The following is a 14,960-nucleotide window of genomic DNA, read 5'->3' on the forward strand; positions in this document are numbered from 1 at the left end:
TGAGAGCAGACACGCTCCTTCAGCATCTGTGTCAAACACATTACATGTCGTGGAAAATTCATAAAAGCAGTCGTCAGATTACCATTATCGACAGTATGCCCTCTGCTTGCTCAGCGAATTATTGCAGCTGCTACTGGTGAGACGATAATCAGTTAACTCAAAAAAGGTGTAGCTCTCGCTATTCCACCTCAGAGAGTGTGACATCTACTGCTGAACCGTTGCAAATCAAATGAATCAATCAATAAGAGCCAGAGAAAATAAATACAACCGTGTTGTAAAAAAATCTGATGTTTTCACCAAAAGAAAGAAAAAAAAGAAATTGAATTTACTCAATCAAAATTGACATCATGCATGAACCATCAGGTTCAACAGTAAGAGGGTGGGTTAAATGAATGACTGGCATGTAACTTGCCTTTTAAAAAGATGTGGATCAGTGTTTTTCCCCCAAAGATAATTCCGGGTTATGTGTCGTATCGTGCGAGTTATGTTCCTGCTTTTGCTTTTCATTAACCAACTGATGCAGGCAAAACTATTTTAAGATGTCACGCTGGTGTGTCAGGCTACATAAAGTACTGTTGGTGTTGGGAATTCGAGATCTCAAACAGATACTCTTGGTTGTCATTATGTCACTCCTCGTATGTTAGACAGAGAAGATCTGTGTGCCATAGCTGAAATTTAAAAAAAAAAAGAGGAAAGAGCACCACATGCAGAAACTCTGACTTCTCACACTTGAAATAGCATGCAGGCTGTCAAAATTGAGAGAAATGTGAAAGGCTGAGTTCTCACAGGCTGAGTGACACTTGAAAGGAGGTAAACATGAAGTGTTTTTAGAAAATATTTTATACCAGTCTGCAATTGACTCCATTCTGATTCTTCTTTGTTTATCCATGCCTCGCAGCAGCAGACAATATTTTGCAACAGCCAAAAAGATGTTCGTGTGGTGAGTGAGTGTGTGTGTGTGTGTGTGTGTGTGTGTGTGTGTGTGTGCGTGCGTGCGTGCGTGCCAGGGTTTAAAAACCAAAATCCAGACACAGTGAGTGCAAAGAAGACTGAGCAGTGACGTATGAGTACAACCACTTTGTGCTTCGAACACTCCCATCAAACCTTTATTTATTCCACAGAGGCATAACAAAAATGGGGGTCAAATTGAAAGAAAAAACAACAACACAGTGTCTCAGTAAGGTGCTCCACCGTAGATTGAATCATGTGATGTGCAGAGGTGGAGCAAGACGTCCCCCCCCCCCATTTACGACAGCTACATGCACTATTTTCCAAGCCATTTGATACTAGAAAGTCTAAAAATCTGCACATCATTTAGGTGTAAACACAATACGCTGAGGGAAATTATCCTGTCGAGCCTACATCCTATTTTCTATGTAATGGTAAGGCCTGCAAAACAACATCACTAATCTTGAAACCTACTTTTGTTATAGTATGCTGGAGTACACAATGTTAGAGCGGACATATATGGCAGTAAAATAACTTTCGGTCCATTGATTTGCTGACCTCGTCAGAGACGCTGAGTGGAAATGACACAAAGTTGAAGGTATTTTAAAAACACTGAAAGCCCCTCCCCGCTCCGCCCCTCATCATGCGTTTTCTGTTTTGGTGCGATCGCCATCCTTCAACTTAACGGATGTGCAGGTTGGGCCAATGGAGCCGCTGATGCAATGTGTTTGGAAACGGGGTAGTTTTTAGTAATTTGTCGACTGAGTGCCATCACCCTGTTAAATGCAACATCACACTCGCAGACGATTTACATCCTTCTCACACACCGTTTACATCCTTTTTTATTCATCCATAATGGAGTGAACGTCGCTTCAGGCTGTCTGAGAGGAAGCTTGTGTCGTTATGTACTAGCAGACAGGGGGCCGCTGTTATTCTGAACAGATAAAGTGTGGACCTTTTTTATATTATATGCATCAACAGAGAAACTGCATTCCTGTTGCAGTAGATTGGAGTAGATTCAAGTCACCCTGCTTTGGGACTTTATTTGGACTGAAATGTTTGAAGCTCGAGGGAAAAGTCTGATGTTAGATGTATTTTGAGCGATTCATTTTAAATGAAAAGAGATGATCTTACTGCAGACTCATCCGGATTGTTTTCACTTCCTCTTTTCTTCTAGATTTTATAAGTTTATTTATTCCCCCGCCTTCTTAGTTGCCCTTTTATTTTGACACAATGTGAGGCCTGAAACTAGTTGGGACATCCACTAAAGTTGAGACGAGTCATTGTCTTTTACAAAAGCACAATAAAAAGTCACGTTTTAGAATACTGATTCTTTTTTAATGTAGCCCGTTAAATGGCCCCACTGTAGTCTGACGGCCTGCCGGGGGCTGAAGGCCATGCACCCGATGGAGGCAAAGGCAGTGCTGAATCTGAACTTTAACACTCACATATTTCCCGGTCCGCTTTTGGCCACAATTAATGTGAATTCACCAGAGAGTTCCAGCATGAGTTAATGCAACAGTGGACCTCCAAAATGTCCCCTGTTGGCTCGCAAACTGAGCGCGCGCTTACCTACGAACACATACGGGGAGAATTTGCTGCCATCAGTCAGTTGTGACCATTCATCATATCATGATAATCAATGCCGAATGATGGGTGTTCATTTTGTAAATTGCCATGTCTTCTGTGTGCCATGCACACTCCAGAGTGAGATTGCAAGTGACATCCTTCAACCTTTATCATCATCCCAACAACAGCCATTGGTGTTTTCACATGATGGATTCATGCGGAGACTGCGTTTCTTTCTTTTTACTTTGGCCTGATTATTTGTATGAGCATCCATATAAATAGGAACAGTAAATATTCCCCCTTTTTGTATTAGGCTTCTTATATATAGCTTATATAGGCTTCTTATATATCTTGTATTAGGTCGTCACTATGGTGTAAATACAAACTGCAATCATGAATTTTCTCAGAAAAGCTCTACCTGTTGAATATATATTGAAACGCTTCCATGAATCACGATTACAGTTTATCAACTTGCACTTCAGTAGCAAAATGGGTTGTTCTCATAAAAAACGAATTGCAGATTTTTACATCAAATGAGGAGCGAACTCGGAAGAAATAACCCTGTTATATAGCCAGACACGTCTCCAGTTTCCATTGGAAATACATCAAGTAAAAAATAAAAAAGCTTTTAAAATGCCCTTTCATTTAAGTGTCTGGTGAAATGAAAATAAAAAAGACTCAAAAGGGGAAAATGTTGTATTTCAGAGTTACACAAACCTGGCAGAAGTGTGCCCTCAAGAGTTATTTCAACCGAGACCTCGAGTTGTTCTCGAAATCAAGTGTCTGCCAGTGGTAGCCAGCTGCACATCATGGGGTACTTCTCAGTACTCAACAACAGGGGAAGAGAAGCGAGAGCTCAGTCCAAGCCCCGGTTCCTCCAATAAACTTAATAAAGCCAGGACCCGGCCTTTAAAATGCCCAACACAGTCAAATGCCAGAGAGGAGAAAGACAGGAGGAAAAGTCACCACAAAAACATTGCTAATACAACTTCAATAAGAATTTTTAATGACAAGAATGAATGCCATGGGCAGAACTAGCACAGTGTCTTGATCATCCTTGATAGCTCAGCGTTCCCACTCCAGGCAAATTAGTTTATTGGATTTCATTCAAATTAAAGTTACCTGATCAAGTGTGATAATGAATGAATGAATGAATGAATTTTATTTATATAGCGCTTTTCACAGACAGTACTATCACAAAGTGCTTAACAGAGCAGACATTTAAAAGCATAAAAAACACAATGTGACCCTACGGTCAATAAATTACATACACAGAGTGAATAAAAAATGTTAAAGAATAAAATAAAAATAAAATAAAAATGTAAAACAAATGTTAAGAGCAGGTCTAGGACATGGGTTTACTTTTACACAAACGCCAGCCTAAACAGGTGGGTTTTTAGCTGGCTTTTAAAAGTATCCACAGTATCGGCGAGGCGTAGAGTTGCAGGCAGAGCATTCCAGAGCCTCGGGGCCACTGCCTCAAAGGCTCGGTCACCACATAATGCATGTGTATGGAATTGAATGTGTAGGAGGAAGAAGAGGGAAAGACTCCACTTCTGCGACCAGATAGCAGACAAAAGGTTACAGAACATTTTGAGTAACATCAGGCTCACAGGCAGGAACTAGAAGCAAACAAACAACCAGGCACACGTCTCAACCGACGCACGCAAATTATGTGTGTGTGTGTGTGTGGGGGGGGGGGGGGGGGGGGACTCTTCCTCCCTACTGGGGAGTTGATGAGCAAATGAGAAACAGCTGCACAGGCAGGTGGCCAATCAGGTGTCTGGTGAAACTCCCTGAAGGTGTCTGGTGGACAGGTAGACAGGCACATTAAACAACAACAACAACAACAACAAGTACAACCAGACTGAATGTGGAAAGCTGTGTGAAGACACCACTTCCATTCATTTGCAATGAGAACACGCGAGTCCCTCGTGTAAAGCACAACGCTCGACTGAGGGAGAATTGCTGGGCCCCAGTTCAGTCAAAATGGGTCAAAACTTCTTCTTTTGTCTCTCTGTTGTAGAGCATCTATAGAGACACATTTCCCCCCGACCAGATTCTGCTGTCCATTTTGAACAAGTCTTTTTTCACAGCAGACATTTTGACTTGTCACATAGGAAAAGCACAGGTGTTACTGCTGACATTAACGATGGCTCTGTTTTATTCCGGGGTCCCCAGTGAGAGGGACAATGAACCGGCATGCACGACCCTGAAATAAAAGCAGGAATTCAGCCATCAGTCTTTTTATTATTGACGCCTGTGTATTTCCTACTGTGACGAGTCAAAATGTGCTTCGTGAAAACGGTCTATCGGTTCAGTCTGGGAGAAGATCCATTTTAATTACGCAGATAGCAACCGCCCGAGTAATGAGTGTGTTGCACCTCTGCTCTCTGATGTGTTGCTGACAAACCCCAACAATATGCCTTGTGGCAGAAAAGAAATGCACAGGTGTATTTATTAATCGTGATGGCTGCATTCCACACAGGGGAGGTCCTGGTAATGCTGGCAGGAGAAAATGAAATAACACATGAAATGAAAGACTAAAATGAGAGGAAATGAAATCAAAAAGTAGAAATAAAGAGAAAAGTAATGCTGGCTCACTGTCACGCTGTCATGGTTTAATGGGACACTGCATGGAACTGAGGCATTGTTAAAGACTTTTCATTCACCCCGAGCTTGTCATGCCATGACAAGTCAAACTGTCTGCTGAGAGAAACGGCGAGAGGAATGAAGCCTTCATTCATGTTATTTACATCTGTGCTTTCTTCTAATGTGACGAGGTCAAATGTCTTCTGAGCAATCAACTCTCCGTTTCCCGTCAAACAAACTGTAGCTGCCTTTCGCTCCTCCCAGGACACTGATTGGTCTGGACACAAACGTCATTACTTGAGACCTGACAACATGGATTTTCATGTGATTTTGTGATACTTGTCCAGCTGCCATGCAAGATCATCTCCCCTCTGGCTCGCTTCAGGTTTGTCCCACGCAACCGTCTCATTTCCAAAGGAGGAACCATATCCTGCCCCTCAAATGGGATGCAGCTACAAAGTCAAGGCTGATGAAGGGACATCGGGAGATGGTGCAGTTATGACGATGACCGGGACAATATTTGATGTTCAGGTGAGTGATATTTAGCCAATCACAACACTCAATTTTAAAAATGACTTACTTACCAATGATTCAGGTTTTATTTGTGATGTAAATGTGAATAATTCCCAAGTAAATAAAACATTTTGGTTGCCTCAAAATGTATTTTTTAGCATCCGGTTGTGCTTAGCTCCAGCCTATCGTGCCACTTGTGCTTGATGACAACAACCAACAACTGATGGCCAAAAGGACGAGCTTGAGGCTTCAAAACAGCAGTCCACGTCCTCTTCTTATATACAGTCCGTGCTTTACACTGATCACTGGCCACTGTGTCTGCAGTCTTTGTCACAAGAGAAAAGTTTGTTGAAAAAGTTCGATACTTTGATGGCAGAATCTCCAGGAGGCAAACAAATCTTTCTCTCTCGATCACACTGACACCATTTTAATAAGATCATTGTACAATTAATGTGTACATAAGCCATATTTTAAATCTTTTAATCAAGTCATTTTTTAAAGTTGGGCTGGATGTGATAATTACTGTCAGTGGGGATTCAGTGTGAACTTAAAAAGGTCATCGTATGCTTCAAACTCCCTTTTAGTCAAATCCATTTTCCAGAATTAAATTCAGTTGTATTTTACTCTCTTGATATTGGCGGTAGTATCATGGAGGTAACCATTTGTCATAATTATGGATCTGTGCAGTTCTGCCTGAGGCTAGAGCCACACTCCACAGTGTGTGTGTGTGTGTGTCAGAGGAGTGCCGGGATGAGCTCAGGGCTCTGGAGACATGGTGTGATTTAAAAAGACAGGGATGGGAATAGACACAGTTGCTCTCTCACTCTTCCCGCCTTGCATTGATCTTGCGTGAAGGCTGAGGAGAGAACATGTTAATCGACTTCATAGTTGCTGGGAAACAGCTTCCCCCATTCCCAAAGCTTTTGGAGAACATTTAGAAGCCTGAGACAATTGACCAGCGGCCGTCATTGAGATTCCACCACCTCCACTGAAAGAAAGGGTCTTCTTCCTGCCGCCCATATCGGTTCTCCTCACGCCCTGTGTAATGCATCACTCCGCACCATTTGCATTTAGATCACCCCTTTTTTCTTGCACTGCACATTGTGTGTCGGGATCCGAGTCGATACTGTGGTGGGATCCTAAGGAGAATGGATGGTGGTGGTAATGAAGGCGAACCACCAACACAAACACGCCGCCCGGCCGTTCGTCTGCCCGGCGCCATGCAGCACCTGCAGCCGTTAGTTTTAATTAGCGGAGGGGAGTGATAGGAGGTCCTCTACCCACCCACCCACCCTCCCTCCCACCCACCCATCCCCTCCAGTGGAGAGCAACTGAATACTGATGCCCCAGTGCGGCACGTGTATCCTTTACTTTTATTATTGGGGTTTAATTGACAAACCAGAATGGCTCATTTTACCACAGTACTCTATTAACTCAAATCAGATTGGTTGTAGAATGGATGGAGAAATAAATAATCAGGTCAACATGTTGATGAGCTCGGTTGAATTGGTTAATTAAAGCAGGTTTTTTTCTATTCTTGTGCCAATAGCTCTGATATAATAGTAGTTCTTCGAATGTACAGCACTTTGTATTCTGAGGCCTTTGTAGGAAATCTGTGTTCTCTGCAAGGAAGAAAAAAGTGAGTTGAGAGAGCATGACATTATGGTTTATCAGGTGGGCAGCTCTCCCCAGATATTTCACGGGATTAACCTCCTGACAGTTGCGGAAAGTAGAGCGGTAGATTCCAGCGTCCGTAGACACTGCCTCCCCTCTCTAACCCGTGCTCTCGACACTGATAAGACCTGTAGTCACCGACACTGCCCTGACACTCCACCCACACACTGCACAGACGCCAGGTTCGCTGAAGTAGAGGAAAAGCAAGTGCACTGTCCTCTAAATTCAGGCAAAAGCATGAGATTAGCCGGTAGGAACTGATAATGTCTTGCGATGTTTCAGAAAACAGAATTGCAACTCTCCCGTTTGTCTAATATTACAGTCCCTGTGATGGCTCCTCCAAGCTTTATCTATTTCATTCTTATTCAAAGCTGCATTTGGAGGATTTGGTTCCTGACAGAATCGCTCCGCTCCACACCCCATGTGGACATGTGGAACTTTTTTTTCATTTTCCAAGGCATTTTGAGTCCCAACCAAACTATGGAAGTGTATACAAGTGCATTGCAAAACTACGTATCCTCCCACTTTCAGCCTGCAGTGGCATATGGGGCCACTTGTGTGGTTAAAAGATATCATCTGGGGGACAGCATCGCCGTTTGACCGGCTTCTGACATAGTTTGCGGCAGCAAAACAGAAAATACCAACGTCTTCTCTCAGATTTTGACCACATACACACACTGTATACATACATATACACACACCAGCATGTGCATACTGTACACTCTTACATCACACAACGTCCTTTAAATATCTCAGTGCTTTCCAAAGGCTGTAGAAACAACATTGCACACAGCCATGTCTGGAAATCTGCATAAATCATGTCAGTGTTACTCAGACTTAAATTACCCTTGGGAGGGCTGTGTGTTTGAGCGCTGCGCAATACCCCCATGGTCCACGTTGATTATATCAAACAATATATGCGGCACGATTGGAATACATAAGGAGAGTGGGAGCCTCTCCCCCCATGGCTGAACGGCGCAAGAAGCTGCTTTATCTCAGGGCTCAGTTTAATACGCCAGACTTTCGGAGGGAGCCACCCTGGGGTGGATAGATAGGGCTCGTCATTGTTTTACCGGCTCACACTTCACTATGGAGCTCTATAGGCTCCCCTGTGTGCCTCTTGTCAATGTAACCGTGCAGCAAAAATCATATGGCATGGATTTGTCATTCCAGCTTTCACACACGTTCCATCACTTACCGGTCAATGAGCACTGAGACGCCAAAGTGGATGTCGTTTAGTGTCGCTGCATAAATGTAACTGTATCAGATTAGTGTGAAAGATAAAACAATATGTAAGATAACGAGGTTCTCCGCCTGACCCCAAAGAGAAGCTTTGTGAATTGGTGCATGCTGATCCTCTCTTGTAACGACTTAAAGAGTCATACGTGTGGCGGAGAATCATATTGTCAAACTGTGAGAGCGTGTGCAGAGTTGAGTAGTCAACATTAGCCCTGGATTTATGTCCCAAACTGATACATGGGATATGTACATTGCTTTGAGATCATGCATCAGTGCACTTCATGTATAATATAATGCCCTAGATGACTTACCTAATCTGTTCTCACTCTCGTAAGGTCTTTCTCTCCCTCAGCCTTCATTCACATCCATCACCATGAAAGGCCGGTGGCCTGAAACAAGCCTGCCCTCATATAATGAATAGTTCCGATTAGCCGCCTCTGTGTACATGCTCGACAGAGGCATGGCGAGCTGAGCGCTGTGAGGCTGGTGATTTGTAAGGTCACGTGTGGCGGTACTGTGGGGACGGATATTAGCAGGCCCTCCGGAGTCCCACGAGAGCTATGTATCCTGCTGACACCATCACATCTGTAGGCAAATGTGCGCGTGTCTACTGCTCCCCCGTCTCCAATGCCGTGGCTCATGCACAAATAACTTCCTCCCGGAGTTGGAAATGAGCTTTGGGTTGCGCCATCCATCGATCCGACGTTCCTCCTCCCTCTCCCCTCCCCCGTTGCTGGCAAGGTCCTCTCTCAAGGGCCTCCTTATTCTCCAGCTGGCTTCCCTGTTACATACACTGCCCTATACTATTTTCTTTTTGGTGAAAAATGCAATTTAATTTCAGCTCAATACAGATAGTACCAAGAAAGTCCGGGTGAGAACTCAAAGAAGAAAAACAAAACACGATGGGGAGTTTCTCTCAAAAGCAGTTATAGTGTTGTTTTATCTGAAAATACGTCAAACGAGAAGGCGATGCATGAATACGTTTGAGTAAATAGTGCACGTGCTGATTTGTGGCCAGCTGAATATCTGCGTGACTCATCTCTTGTGGTGCAGACTCTCCGAGGATGCTCCAGACCAACGCATTAAGGGAGAGGAGTAAAGTGCATTTGAAGCGAACTGCTGGGGGGAAATCAGCCCGAATTAAGTAAACTCTCGTCTGGATTCTTTGCAGCGTTGGGCTGTCATATACATACGCCTCCCAAATTCCTTACACCCTCTGATGTAATTCTGAAGTTATTCCGTAAGAGAAGGCCTTAGAGTACCTCGTGAAAGCAACACGCCAATGACAACACGGAATTATTTGTTTTTCATGTCACCTTGGAGGGATTTCAAAAAAGGCGTTTGTGTTTGTTCTCTGAGCAGCTACTGTAGCTTAATCCAAGCTTTGCTATGCATTATGTGTGTGTGGGTGTGAGAGATGACTCAGCGCTTTCATGACAATTACAATTATCAATAAACTTGTTAGAACAGCTGTCTTGTCATCCCCTGTCCTGAGGGGAAGCTTCTCATCAAAAATCGATCACGCAAACTCCACACGGGGGGCAAAGGCCTCCACCAGGTTCCTCCTCTCCAGTCTGGGTAGAAAGAGGATTTATTTATACACACATGCCGCATCTCCCCATCCTGCTGATTCAGCTCTCCAGCTGCGCTCCAGAGCATAAATCAGCAAACCCAGACATCGTTTCCGAAACATCCATCCATCCATCCATCCATCCATCCATCCCTGCTCTTGGTCCTCTGTTGCAACCAAATGCCCCACTCATGCGCAGGATTGTACAAGGCAATTGCATTTCCGGAGCCAAACGCCCACTGAGCAGCACAGCTGGGGGGTGGGGTCCCCCGGGCCCTTTTAATGTGACTTTCCCTCGAAAAACATCCCATCTGTGCTTGCCACTGTGTGACGTGCTAAATGGCGAGGAATAGAGTTTTGGGAAGGGGAGCACGGATGCATCCAGCTGTTTCTCCCAGTCGGGGGAATTGTGCCACTCCTGGCTCGAGTTAGTCTTCCTTGTTAATCCACTGCCATCACACCTATCATCCAAGTGCCCATCCAACCATAGCTCATTTCACTTCAGCCAATCACAGGCAGAGGCGGGACCAGTGGCCCCACGCTGGAACCCCCGCCCACCTTTGTTTGGAAAGGCAATCAATTGACCACAGAGTCCATGTTCCCATCAAGCAGTACAGTTCAGTTCGATTCGGTACACATTCAAATTAGTTTTTTTGCGTTTCCATTCGCAAAAGTTGCGGATGGTACCGATAGAACCACTGCATTCTTGGTACCACCTCGGTCAGGATTCGAAGCGAGCTGAGCCGATAATGGAAGGTGGAGTTAAAACACTGAAGACCACTTATTGGTCAGAGGGAATCATCGATAGCGCAACACGGAGAGTCATGCACAAACCGGCCGTTTACCGTAAATAGCAACTGCAATTTTTATTTTACTCCACCCAGTTTTTTTAAAAAATTGCAGCTGGCAAATATGACGTACTACGTGCACTATGCCATTCGATTGAGAAAGAGCAGATGTTGCACAGTTTGGCTGCCAATTGAATGATTCAACAAGTTTCCTGTTGAAGATGATGTCATGGTAGTCAATTAGAGCCGTAGAGACACAAAACCAAAGAGACACAAAATGACCACAAAGAATTACCACAGAGGGACACAAAACCACAGCATGTTGTGTGTCTCTTTCAGTGGTAATGCTTTGCACTGTGTAGATGGGCCTTCTACAGGTCTTTGTCCAGGGACCTATTGTCTATGGCTGTGGGCTGTTTGACGTTTAAAATAGCAGCTATTTATTGATATGTCATATGGTATAATTCATTATACTGAATAAGCAATCAAGCAGTTAATCACGTGCAATGTATTATTGCCAAGAAGCAGGTTTTTAAATGTGTGTATTTATTGGTACCGGGCTGTAATGAAGTAACTCTATCAAGAGAAACCGCCACACTCGGTGAGCCTTTTCATTTTCTCATCTTCTCCAGAAACAGTTAGTGGTAAGATAAGGTCCCTGGGGGGAACTTGTATAAAAACCCACCTCCTGCTTCTGCAGTTTTATGTTCTCCATTATTCTACCAGGACTGATAAAGTATCGACTTCTTAGCTTGTAAACCACTATGACCTTTAGCTGTTTTCTGTGGACGATCGTGGCGAGACACAACAAAGCCACTGAAAATTTACTGGTGACTATTTACTCCTGGTTGATGCTACAGCAGAACAATAAAATCTGTATTCATGATTTCATTCATAAAAATGTTCAATTACAATGCTGAGAACACCACCAGTTATTGTTCAAATGACGTACTAAGAAGTTTTTGGCATTTTTAAAAACTGAGAAACGTCAGCCGGAGTGGGACAGGAAGTACATGGAATGCTAAGCATCCAACTGGTTCTTTTAGAAACATATTTCATCAATGAATCATAAAGAACAGCATTATGACTCTGTGCCTCTTTATTCTGTTGAATTGTGGGTGCTTTTATAGAGCACTACATTTCTAAAATGTAATATCTCTTTCTTCGCCGCCTTTAAAACATAAATCCACTCCAGACTAGCGTGCTCCGCAGTCCGCAACGATTCTGCCGTCTTGCAGATGAAGGCAGAGTGATCCAAACAACTTGGCAACACTCTCCCTGACACCGCGCTGATTTGCAAAACAGATTACAAGGTAAAAAAAAACAACCACACAGCAGTGGATCTGAAGAGGTGTCAGGTTTTTTAGTTTTTTCAAAAAAAAGAAGCAAACACCGCAGAAAGTGGAAGAAGCCAGCAGAGGAGGGGGGAGGAAAAAGAGAGGGAGGATGGTGAGGATGGAAAAATAAGGCTACAATAGCGCTGATTGTGATGGTGCATTCCACAAGGACGGGGAGAAAATGGGGAGTGACACAAGACGACGCGGTGAGCTGCTTTTAGACAAGCTACATTTGTTTTGTTTTTTAAGTGTGAGGGAAGCGAGAACGAGAGAGCCTCAACTGCCCCATCGCTCCAAAAAACTACAAAACTAAGATGTTATGAGATTTTCAAATGTGTAGTGCGAAGAAGGAAGCCTCCATAAACAAGAAGTGCTGCGATGAGACAAGGCCAGCGGCATAAAGGCATCAACGAGGAGCAACACTGCCAAAAAAATAAGACTGTGATCCCAAGTTGCTGAGGGAGAGTTATATATCTGTGTGTGTTTATGTGCTCGGCCATAAGCCTGCAGCCGGCCTCTCGATATGTGGCCGGACCTCAGTCCACAGAGCTCAGGTAATTTGACGGATCGTGCCACTCAGGCCGGTGACGCTTGCAGCTCTCTCTTGCTAGGGATTGTTTCCCCAAAGCTTGTTTGGCCAGGCTGGCACGCCGCCATAAGATGAATTGCGGCTCCTTCTGTGTGTGTGTGTGTGTGTGTGTGTGTGTGTGTGTGTGTGTGAGAGAGAGAGAGAGCGAGAAAGAGGGGGAAGACAGATATCAGGGAGTCTTCAAGCAAGGTACATGACTTGGGTCTGAGCAGGTCTTCGTCTGCCCTCTGTGTGTCCTGTGTGTTTTCAGTGTGTGTGTGTGTTTTATGCATCAAACGTCACCGGCATGCCGACGACACGGAGCCCGCCGCCATGCAGCTTCGCATGGCTGACCTGCCGTTAAGTGCGCTGGTCTGGCTTTGGTTTCCAAAGACTCGCGGAATGAAACCAGGGCCAACTTCTACGTTTACCCAACTCTGCTGTTAGAAAAGACGTGAATATCGACATTGATGGAGAACTCAAAGGGAGAGATCTACAGTGTGTTCTATCGTCTGATTCTATCGTTGTGAGAACAGATTTGGTTTTCAAACAACTTGACAACCTTTTTTTTCAAATGCCAAAGCAGAGCATTGATATTGGACGCCTCCGCATAATCCACGATTACGCTCAGTGCACCTGTCTCCAATAAATGATGTTTATACCTACTTATTTGTTTTGCCAAATACATTTTGAGGAAAAACATAAATGCTGCTGCCAAGATCGTCTTCACATGGCAACATTTTACTGAGTAAAGCAAGTCCAACATTTCTCCATCACTTGTCATAAGGCAGTAGTTAGTGGATGCTGGCTGCAATTACAGATTTACCATGTATCTAAAATAACAACAAACTGAGGGCTGGTCCACGGAGGAGCACATTGAATTTTATTTCCCTTTAAAAAACGCTGGAATATTCCACCAATATTTACAAACTTTTGTGCAACCACACCCCTTTGTTATACGCCACAAGCCCATTTCTCTGGTAACATGCTCTACTATTGTTTCTGGTGTTTCCCCCAAAAGTTATTAAAACAGCTACTTTCATTGGAGTTGGTAACATTGGAGGGCTGGGTTTTTCAGTTGGATACTATTAAGTCTATTGTTGCTGTATTTTAGTACTTTAACTATCTTGAAAATCACGCCAAATCTATTCTTATTATTACTGCAACAACAGTGTAATTAGGTTAAGGTTAAGAAAATATTATAGTTATAGATTTAAAAGAAGAAAAAACAACTTGGCCTCTGATGTGACACTTAATGTTTATCCATCAGACTGACCTCCTTGACGTTCTTTTAGTTTATCTTAACTATGTGAGTGTTCAGCCTTTTTAAGAAGGAAATGTGGGTTAGTAGGTGAAGATTATGACTTAGATCTGGGGATAAAGGAAAAACCGTTAAAACATACTGCTCATGTGACATCTCTTGGACAACTGACTAGCTAACGCTGCCATTGTTACTCTCTCTTCTGCATCATCGGGGGCTGAATCTGCCCCCTTCAGATCATTCTCTAAAACCATGACTGGACTTTTTTCCACCTTATTCCTTGTCTGGGGGAGGAGGTCCAGATGTGACCAGCCACATGAGAGACTTGGAAGACTCGCCTGGCTTACAAGGTTTTTGTTTTTCGGAATCAAAGAGCACGGGCTTCCTTCAAGGTATGCAAGCGGAAGATATACAGCATTTTCCCCACCAACAGCAGCTTTAATAAACCAGAAGACAATGCAGCATTTTAGTGTGGAGGCCATTTTTGATGCGTGGCGGCGTCTTTGTTTTCCTCTGATACCTGACATAGTATCTGTCGAGATTGTGATAAACATGCTTCCGGCTATATCACTGCTATCTCTCCGCACCCACATGTTTAGGTGTGTGTTTTCAGTGCCTGTGTGTATTTGAGTGTCAGTGTGCGTATGTGGGCCTCATGAGTGTACTGTATAAATGTCACTAGATCATCTCTTAATGGAGTAAGCTGAGTAAGTATAGCTCAGAAAAATCAATTGTGTGCCCCATAAGGGTAACAAAAAACCACATAACGGTTTGTTTTTTCTAAATGTGTTGGCTAAGCTTTCGACTTAGAGCTTGGCCTGCAAATCATGTGGCTCTTTTTTCTTTTCTTTTTGCTGCTCATGCAGTTCAAATAAAAATTGCAAAAGGACAGCATCATTTC

The sequence above is a fragment of the Melanostigma gelatinosum genome (assembly GCF_949748355.1).
Source record: "Melanostigma gelatinosum genome assembly, chromosome: 9".
Lineage (NCBI taxonomy): Eukaryota > Metazoa > Chordata > Actinopteri > Perciformes > Zoarcidae > Melanostigma > Melanostigma gelatinosum.